This window comes from Chenopodium album, chromosome 8, assembly GCF_948465745.1.
Source record: "Chenopodium album chromosome 8, dcCheAlbu1.1, whole genome shotgun sequence".
NCBI lineage: Eukaryota > Viridiplantae > Streptophyta > Magnoliopsida > Caryophyllales > Amaranthaceae > Chenopodium > Chenopodium album.
In genome coordinates, this window is record NC_137841.1 from 71,771,552 (window position 1) to 71,780,996 (window position 9,445).

Sequence of the window (9,445 nt, forward strand, 5' to 3'; positions counted from 1 at the left end):
CCAAAACTACGTAAAATAAATTAGACTTTTCTCCCACAATTTAAACATTTAATAATTAAGTTAAATTGCATATAAACAACAAAGAAGATATTATGCAATGCTAGTTGATAATAATCTAGATAAAAGGACACATATATTGATCAATCAATCTTTAGACCAAAATAGATAAGTTTGGCGTTTAGTAGGCGTGTATAACAAGTTATTAAATTAAATCCGACATTAGTAATAAGACCAAAAACTATCTTTGAATTTACATAAATAAAACATATAGTCAAATGTAAACCCTAATTATAGACGTGTGTCACCACTACTTGCGGTCGGTAGTTAAGTAGTTTCCCCTCAGGTCTCTGCCAACGTTAGTTTAGTACTTAAGTTTAAGTCTTAATCTAGTTTAATTTTAATTTTAATGTTAATTGGCCGGTTATTAGTTTGAGCTTATGTCACTTCCACTTGCAAGTACAACCCCCATGCTCACTTTACTTTAGATCTACCAAACAACCTTCGATTAAATAGTTATACTATGGTAATTATATATTAATTGACTTCTGATTAGGATCTTTATTACAGTTTTATGACAGTGAATTACTTTTAAGTAATAATCAATAATGGAATCTAATTTGTCCTTACCTTATCGTGTAAAAAATATGATTAATAAGAATGTATAAATTATAAGAAATATGTATATGTACGGGCATATAAATCAATTAACCTAAAATAGTATACTCAAGTAATAATTTGGAAACGTTTTGTCGTCTTAGATTAATGTAATCAAATTAAAGAATGTGTTGTGAGTTAGTTTCATCAAAATCAATGAATAAATAAGATATGAATGGATATATAAACTCGTACCCTCATACTATAGTGAAACATTAATATTATTGTACTCTTGTTAATGTTATTTATAATTTGTAAATGTGTTGATTTTAAGAGGTGGCAACTATTAAGTTACAAAAAAATTCTTCCAATTCTATCATTCTCTTAAAGATTTTAAAGAAAATTCACAATAAGTCAATATGAACTGCGTGTGACTCGCATTATTTATGCATGTGTAATTGTCACTAATGTCTTTTGGATGTAATACTCAAATTACTCTAATACCATGCAATTGAATTGTTAGCTTGTAATCGATCCCTAGCTATCTTCAATGATTGTGAACAATTCAAGAGAATGAAGTAGATCGATCATAATGCACAAACATGAAAATCTCCATCAAGGAAGCATATGTTGACACCTTGCAAAAAAAAACCATCATCTTTTTCATTAATAATTAATATAGGAACACATTATATTTATGGGACCACTAACAAAAATTACGAGAAGACTAATAAATCATTTTAAATAGTTGATAATTAACCTCCAACCCCGCCTACATACAAAAGGAGAGACACCCCATGCATTAAGCTTAGAGATATCTCACATCTCTAAAAACAAAACCCCTAGCTAATATATTTACATATAACAATATCTCTTAATTTAATTATATTTTCGTTATAATCATATTTCAGCTTTTTTCGTAAACATATATGATAAATACACGATAGAGTATAAAACATATTTATGGGCCTTAAGCCCTTAACTATCAATTTAAGCTTTTGGCTGAGTTGATTCTTTAATATGGTATCGGAGCCAGCTAGCATGACACTAAAGGTCATGAGTTTAAATCTCATATAGCACCCACCTCCCCCACCCCCCTCCCCCCCCTCCACTTTCAAATGGAATATTAAGCGAAAGGTATGAGGAGGGTCTTGTTGTTTCCACACTTCAAGCCTGATGGGCTCTCATGTGAGGGGGCGTGATGGAGTATAAAATATATTCCTACGCCTTAACCTTAAGTTTGAGCTTTTAGTTGAATTGGTCTTTTAGCATGGTATCGGATCGGAGCCAGCATGACACAAAGATCACAAGTTCGAATCTCAAGTGAAATATTTCGCACAGGATATATGGAGAGCCAATGTTGCATCCACATTTCAAGCTCAAAAGGCTCTCATATGAAGGGGCGTAATATAGTATGAAATATATTTCTGAACCATCAATTTAAGCTTTTGGTTAAGTTGAGTACATACATTATAGATTCATAGGCTTTTCCCATGTATGTTCCCCGGCCCACTTACTATCTTCATATGCATTTGCCTCATCTCACTTAGCTTTCATATTATGATGATAATGAAACATAAATCAACAAGTTTTGATCTTGTCACTTTATGTTACATTTATTTTCATTGTCACACCTCAGATCATGTACTATATGCATTGCATGCACTAATCTCGAGCAAGAAACAATGCAATCAAGTTGATAAAATCCACAAAATTAAAGATCTTATTATTCTTATGATCATCAGTCCTCTTATGCGTTGTTCCATGTGGTAATTGTCCCTAAACAGTATAGTAAGCTAAGGGTGATGAACCTAGAGAGGGATTAACTAACTAACTAATAACCTTAATTATCATATCATACTTTGCACTTTAAACTAACTAATATGGAATACTATGTAATTAATTAAACTAACTAATTAGAAGTACTAATATTTCTTTTTTAAATTAGAAGTACTTATATTTCATTTGCATTTTATAGATATTTATATTATCTTGATAATAATCCATTTATATTACGTAAGAAAGAGAAATTAATAAGATGATTGGAAGATACAAATCGCGAGAGACAAGGAAAAAGCATATAGTATTCGAAAATGTCATTTTAATTTAAATGAATATTAGCTTCGAGGAAAAATAGTAGTATAAAAGATCGAAAGGTCGATCCAAATGTCGATCATTTAATTGAATTTCTGTAAAAATTGTAGAAACAAAGGAATAACGTCACGTGTGTGTAGAATGCATGGGGAACGTTGCTCAAATCGACATCTTCCACGTGTCTAGTAAGTAGTGGTCCACTCTTCTTAGCACGTGGAAATTACGAAATAATCAGAGTACTAATCACTGACTAATTACAGTAAAAACACTGTGAAATGTGATACAGTCCAATCCTCATGTAGGATTATACGGAGTATGATATAAGTACTACATGTTAATAAAATTATGTTACGTTGGAATTTTTTCAACCAATATATACTGTCAGAAATATGTTTGTTTTTACTCAAAAAGATCAAGTCGTAGATGAGATCTAAGGGTTTGTTCTGATTAACTGAAATGAGTTGAACTGAACTGAAGTGATTGGAGCTGAGTTGAACTGAACTGAACTGAGCGGAACTAAATTGTTTATGAGAGAAGGAAATTAGGAAGTGAACTGAACTGAACTGAAATTAAGTTGAAGAGAACAAACCCTTTCACTGCTAATCAATTATTAATTAAGGTTAAAATTTTAGTGATGTTTAGAAAAAGTTTGTTTCTAAAGTGATGCTCTATTGAAAAAAAAAAAAAAAAAACCTTCAATCACAATTATCTTCATTGAGAATACAAAATGTGGTTAAATAATGACTATGACCTAAAGAAAAAAAAAAAATTGTTACAATACAGATTACTTCTCTAAGGACACTTTAATTAATTTTTTTTCATTTAAATATTATATAATTAATTTATTTAATTTGTTAAATAATAGACACAATTTGAATTTTGCACTATTTATATAACAAATTAAAGAGTCAACAAACGTTAGAAACTAATACCGGAAAAGGAATTTCACATTTGGAATTTACTTCATATATCATTAATTTTTCTAGGATAAAATAAGATAATTTAAGTCTAAAAACCCGAATGGTAATTTCATTCGAATTGTTCATAAAGTGTATTTATTATTTAAATCTATATCTATATCTATACTTAGTATTTAAAAAGACAAATCACAATCACCTATATGCCACATGTCATCATAATTCACCCATATGCCACATAACACATCCATTAATATTTCTTCTTTATACTCTCTTAAAAGATAAAAAAAATGTTATTGAATGTTAAAGTCTTTATGCATTCTTAACTTACAAATTTGAGTAAGAAAATGGAGTGTTCCATTTTCACTATAAAAAAAGTTGTACTCCTCTCTATACCCCTTTTAATGTAAAAGTTAAAATAACAAATTATTTAATGTTAAAATCTTTATGTATTCCTAACTTGCAAATTTTAAGTAAGAAAATTAAGTAAATTATTACAAAAAATCACCGACACATACAACACAAATAAGCAACACATTTCAAGAAAAATAAAATGAGCTACAACCCGTTCATTGAACGGGCCAAAAGGCTAGTTTATGATGGTAATTGTTGAATTATCCATTACTCTGCACTATATTTATCCCCCCCACCTTTTTTTATTTTTTATTTTTTATTTTTTATTTTTTATTTTTTTTTTATTTATTTTTTTATTTTTGTTTTGAGGAAACTATACTACTATTTACAATATATACTCTCCAACAACTTAAATGCAATCAATAAGTGTAAATTTCTTTTAAAGAGCTTTTTATCAAAAAAAAATAAAAATAAATTAGAAGTTATGTTAAGGAGTCTCAAAATCTCACTTGTGTTCATAGCCTTACATATTGGGCCGATAAGTACGAAGTATCCGTAATTCGAATGCTTAGAACCTATCAGCCCATTACAAAACTGGACCCAAACCATAATATCTTATATGAAATGGATTATTGTCTGATTTGTATTATATCATTAATTATTGCTACGTAATCTAGTTAATTCTCTCTCTAAAGTCTGTTTAATGTTCATCAATTTCTATAAAACTCAACAATGTTCATAGAATTATCCAATGTACAGCCTTTTTAGAACATGTCTCTCTCTTTTTAGGGCATGTTCTCATTGACTGAACTTAGCTGAACTGAACTGAGTTGAGCTGAATTGAATTGAAGTGAATATTTTATAAGAGAAGGAAATTAGAAGCTGAACTGAACTGAACTGAATTTGAACGTAAGAGAACAGACCCTTAATTTAGAGAATTCGTATCCTCTAATTAACACATACAAATTCAAGTCTTTTATTAAAAAAGGGTAAGATGAAGTGAACTCGTCTAAGAAGGGAAGACAAGGGAAGTATTTTGAATTAGGCCCGTTAATTTGAATCGTAGACCACAAGTATTGAGGTGGGGAGCGATCTCATTACTCCACCACCTTAACCTTATACAAATCCAAGCTAGTACTGTCAAAGTTAGATGAAACATTTTTCAATAATTTTGCTTTCACTATCTATTCCGACTATTAAGTCTTTATAGTCTTTAATGGCACTGGTCGCTTTACTCATGTTGTGTGTATCATCACCTCTAATAAACTATTAACTACAAGTCAAAATTTAGGCCATGTTTGATATTACGTCAAATTTAATTTTAAATGTTACAGTACAAACCTTTTAGGGGGCGTTTGGTTCACAAAGTGGTATAGGTTTGGAATCAGGAATAGGGTTAAGGTAGTATCGGGTTGGAACTTGATACTTAGTACCATGTGTTTGGTTCAATTCTAGAATGGAATATCATCCCCTTAATTTCATGTATTTGATACCTAAGGGAATGAAATGAGCCAAACCCACCTCCCCCTCAAGGTTTCTAAACCCCATACCTCAAACCCCATACCTCATGGGTTTGAGGTATGGATTTAAAAATCATATTTTTGACAACCAAACGTCCAAACATATGGTATGGATTTTGATCATTCTAAACTCATACCTCACACCTATAATCCGCGAACCAAACGCCCCTTAATGTTTTAAACAAGAAGTTATGTTCCTTTTTTTTAAAAACAAAAGTTACTATTTTTTTTAATTTCATTTAATATTGAACTAATTATCATCTATTACAACGGTTTTATTAAAAAATACTCGTGAAAAAAATTATCATCCACAAAAAATTGAATATTTTTCCGTTGACTTTTTCTCTTCCAACAATAACAATTACGTATGAGAAATGACTATTAAGTATTAATGCTTCACCTGGAGAATACAATGTGGGCTTTTTGTATAATAATAATGGGCCTAATGGGCCCATATGATACGAGCAAGAAAAGACAGGAGAAATGACATGATTGCCTTTTAGTCCAATAAAACATTGACAACGTGTAAATAGATGATTATGAAATTTATGATGAGTCAGTTTGTAATTGCTAATAATTCCCCTAAAATCCAGACAAATTGGTAGCTAATCTCCAATAGCATTCAACTCTCTAAATACAAAGCCCATGACTTCACAAGACATCCAGTGCTTTGGTTTTTTCTGTCCAATAATTTGGAAATTGGATTAGAAATGAAAGGTGGATTAAACTTTTGCGGATTTTGTAACGTTTTTATCTCAGTTTGATTAATTGTGGATATGTTTTTTTCTAAAAGACACTGGGCGTATATTGAAATCAAAAGTTATATTAATTAACGAAATTTAACCCATACTCGTCTTATATTTATCTGTATAGGTTCACTTTACCCACCACTGAATAAACAAGATTAAGAACACTGACTCTTTTATTTTGTTATGATGATCTTTTGTATATTTGTTTACTATAATATATTAATATGGTATATATTTAAGCTTCATGTTTGTGTAAATAAGATGAATAATAAAAGAAACAAGTACTAGTATGACCATGTCAGCTCACTTTGATTTCTCTTATTTCAATTAAAATAAGTTCAAATAAAGATTAATGAGTTTTAGCTCTAATAAATTTGGATAAGGGTTATGGGTCATCAAGTTCAATTTACAACTAAAATAGTTGATAAGTTTGGATAAAAGTTTTGATATAATTAATAAATAAATATGAGTTGAATTCTTGTATAATACACCCTACCTAATTGAACGAAAAATTAGCCAAAAAAAAATAATAATAATAAGTGAACATGTAGTGATGTAGAATTCAAAATAAAGTTGACAAAATACGAAATACAGTATATTTTTCCCTTCCCTTCACTATATATCTAATTAATCAACATATACATGATTTTCTTATAAATAAATTAATAAAAAAAATAAAAAATAAAAAATAAAAAAAAGGTACGCATGCTTTTGGAAATTTAATGAAATTCAATTGATACAAATTAAACAATACGATTATGATTTATGAAGCTTCACCAACTATGTTTGATTACTTTTCGTGTGAAAACAGACCAAATAATAAATCTCTTAGGGAGTACAATGTTTGAGTATCATCTATTATACATTATCCTTAAGTGGAGATATTAGCGGCCGTACATATAATGAGTATCATTTCTTCTAATTATTTAACATCGCTTTATGATCATTATACGGAGAGCATAATATAATTTATAATGAGTAAAATGAATTAAATATTGTTGAATATTGATTAACTATAACGGCGGTCATAAAATGTCTTACATTAACTTTATTAATTTTTTTACTTTTGGTTTTTATGATAAATAAATATATATAAAAAAAAAAAAACATATGATAAAATATAGTTTAAATCAAGAATTACTTATTAGTCTAACTGGAATTAGTGAATTACACATGTCCATCTTAGCTAACTCTTACGTATACTCTGTCCCTTATTCCACCCATACTATCTCTTACACTAATAATGTACAAGCTTAGAAAATCTTTAAGTAATACCGAGTAGTTCACAGATATTTCAAACGAACTAAAACAATAATATACAATGTATATCATAACCACTTGATTGTGGATTTGTACCTCACAACCACTTGATTGTGGATTTGTGGGATCGATCAAACTTCACTAGAACCACTTAACTTGCGAATTTCCTTACCTCTTCCTTTACTTCTAGAGAATCTAAACTTATAAACTCGGGGCGGGTTAATCAGTAAAGATTCAGGTCTAATTAGAATACTCTTCTCCTAACCTAACTACAAATATATACGTAGTATATCTGTTTTAGTAATACGGTAACCAGGATGAAATTGCACATCCAAAACTAATTTAATATGCCAAAGATCTATAATTATATAAGAGTATGTAGAAATTACTTATAAATAAATACTTTGTATTACGAGATGAAAGTCCAATCGCTACAATATTATTATAACAGCTAGAGAAAATATTAAATGAAAATGTTAGATTGTAGGTAAAATATACCAATATTTATGTTAGCATTGATGTTCAAGTCAGTCATAGGAAAAAATCCCTTTTATATATATATATATATATCATTGATCTTTATTCTTGACCCAATAGAAAAGGGAAAAAATGAAAATGAGAGGTAGAATGTCACCCAAATAATAGTGAATATAACATTCATACAAAAAGCAAAGTCTTCAAGTAAAAACCCTTGAGTTGCAAGGAAGGAATTTTTCATCCATAATAAATTTTGGATAAACTTATCTTCTTTAAAAAAATGAAAAAACAATAAAAATTGTTATTTGTAGCCGAAAGCGTAGCTGGGCCCCCATTGGTTGATGAACTGACCCAATTAAAATGGGTTTGTGCAACATGTTTTGATCACGCTATTCTGGCACTTAATTAATTAATTTCATAATTTTTTCAACTTAATAATACGTTTTATTGATAATTTTACTCGATTTTATTAATTTCACGTGCAATCAACAAATTAGTGATGGATTTAGATTTTAGAGTACATGCAACCTAATGTTTTGTCTGCAATTAACTGCCAATCTTTAGTAGAAAGTTAAAATAGAAGATTTGTGCGTCTATATGGTATAGTCGTATAGATACTCCGTAAAAGAAATGACCTGTACTCCTACGAGTACTTATCAGGAAACTCGTCACTCGTATGAATCAACTTAATTTATTTGTATGATAGGTTGCGTGATTTTAAAGGTTTGTTCTGATTTACTGAGCTGAACTGAACTGATTGGATCTGAACTAAACTGAAATGATTAGAGCAGAACTGAACTGAACTGAATATTTTATGAGAGAAGAAAATTAAGAATTGAGCAGAACGGAACTGATTGGAGCTGAACTGGATTGAAAATAAGCTGAAAAGAACAGACCCTAAGATCTTATGAAAGTTAAAGAGAGAGTATAATGACTCTGTCATCCTACTAGGTGGTACCCCTAATTGTTTTGAGCTATTACCTTTCTTTCTTATTTCTTGCAACAAAAGAATATTTTCTTTCTCACAAAAAATACTCCGTTATTGCAAATAATAAGAAATATAGGTAGTATATTACATACGGAGTACTAAATTGTGCATAACTACAATGATTAATAAATGAAAATTAAAGTTATTAGTTCCTAGAAGTACATATATATGTATACATTGATGTGAGAATCTAACTCTCCAGTTTTCATTTATTATATAGTACTATGTAATATTATTCTGGTTGTGTCAGCCATTTTACCTTATTTATGACTTATGAGTGAGATACATAAAAACGTAACAGTTTACTTTTAAATATAAAACTAAATACAATAAATAAGTCACTTTTCAGTTTCATAAATTACTGAATTCCTAACATAATAAGGTGATTTCGTATTAAAAGCCAATTTTCAAGTCTCAACTACGTATAATGTTACCGAGCCTAGTCAGTCACACAAAGATGCTACTACGAAACTGACATCATACATAATTTAG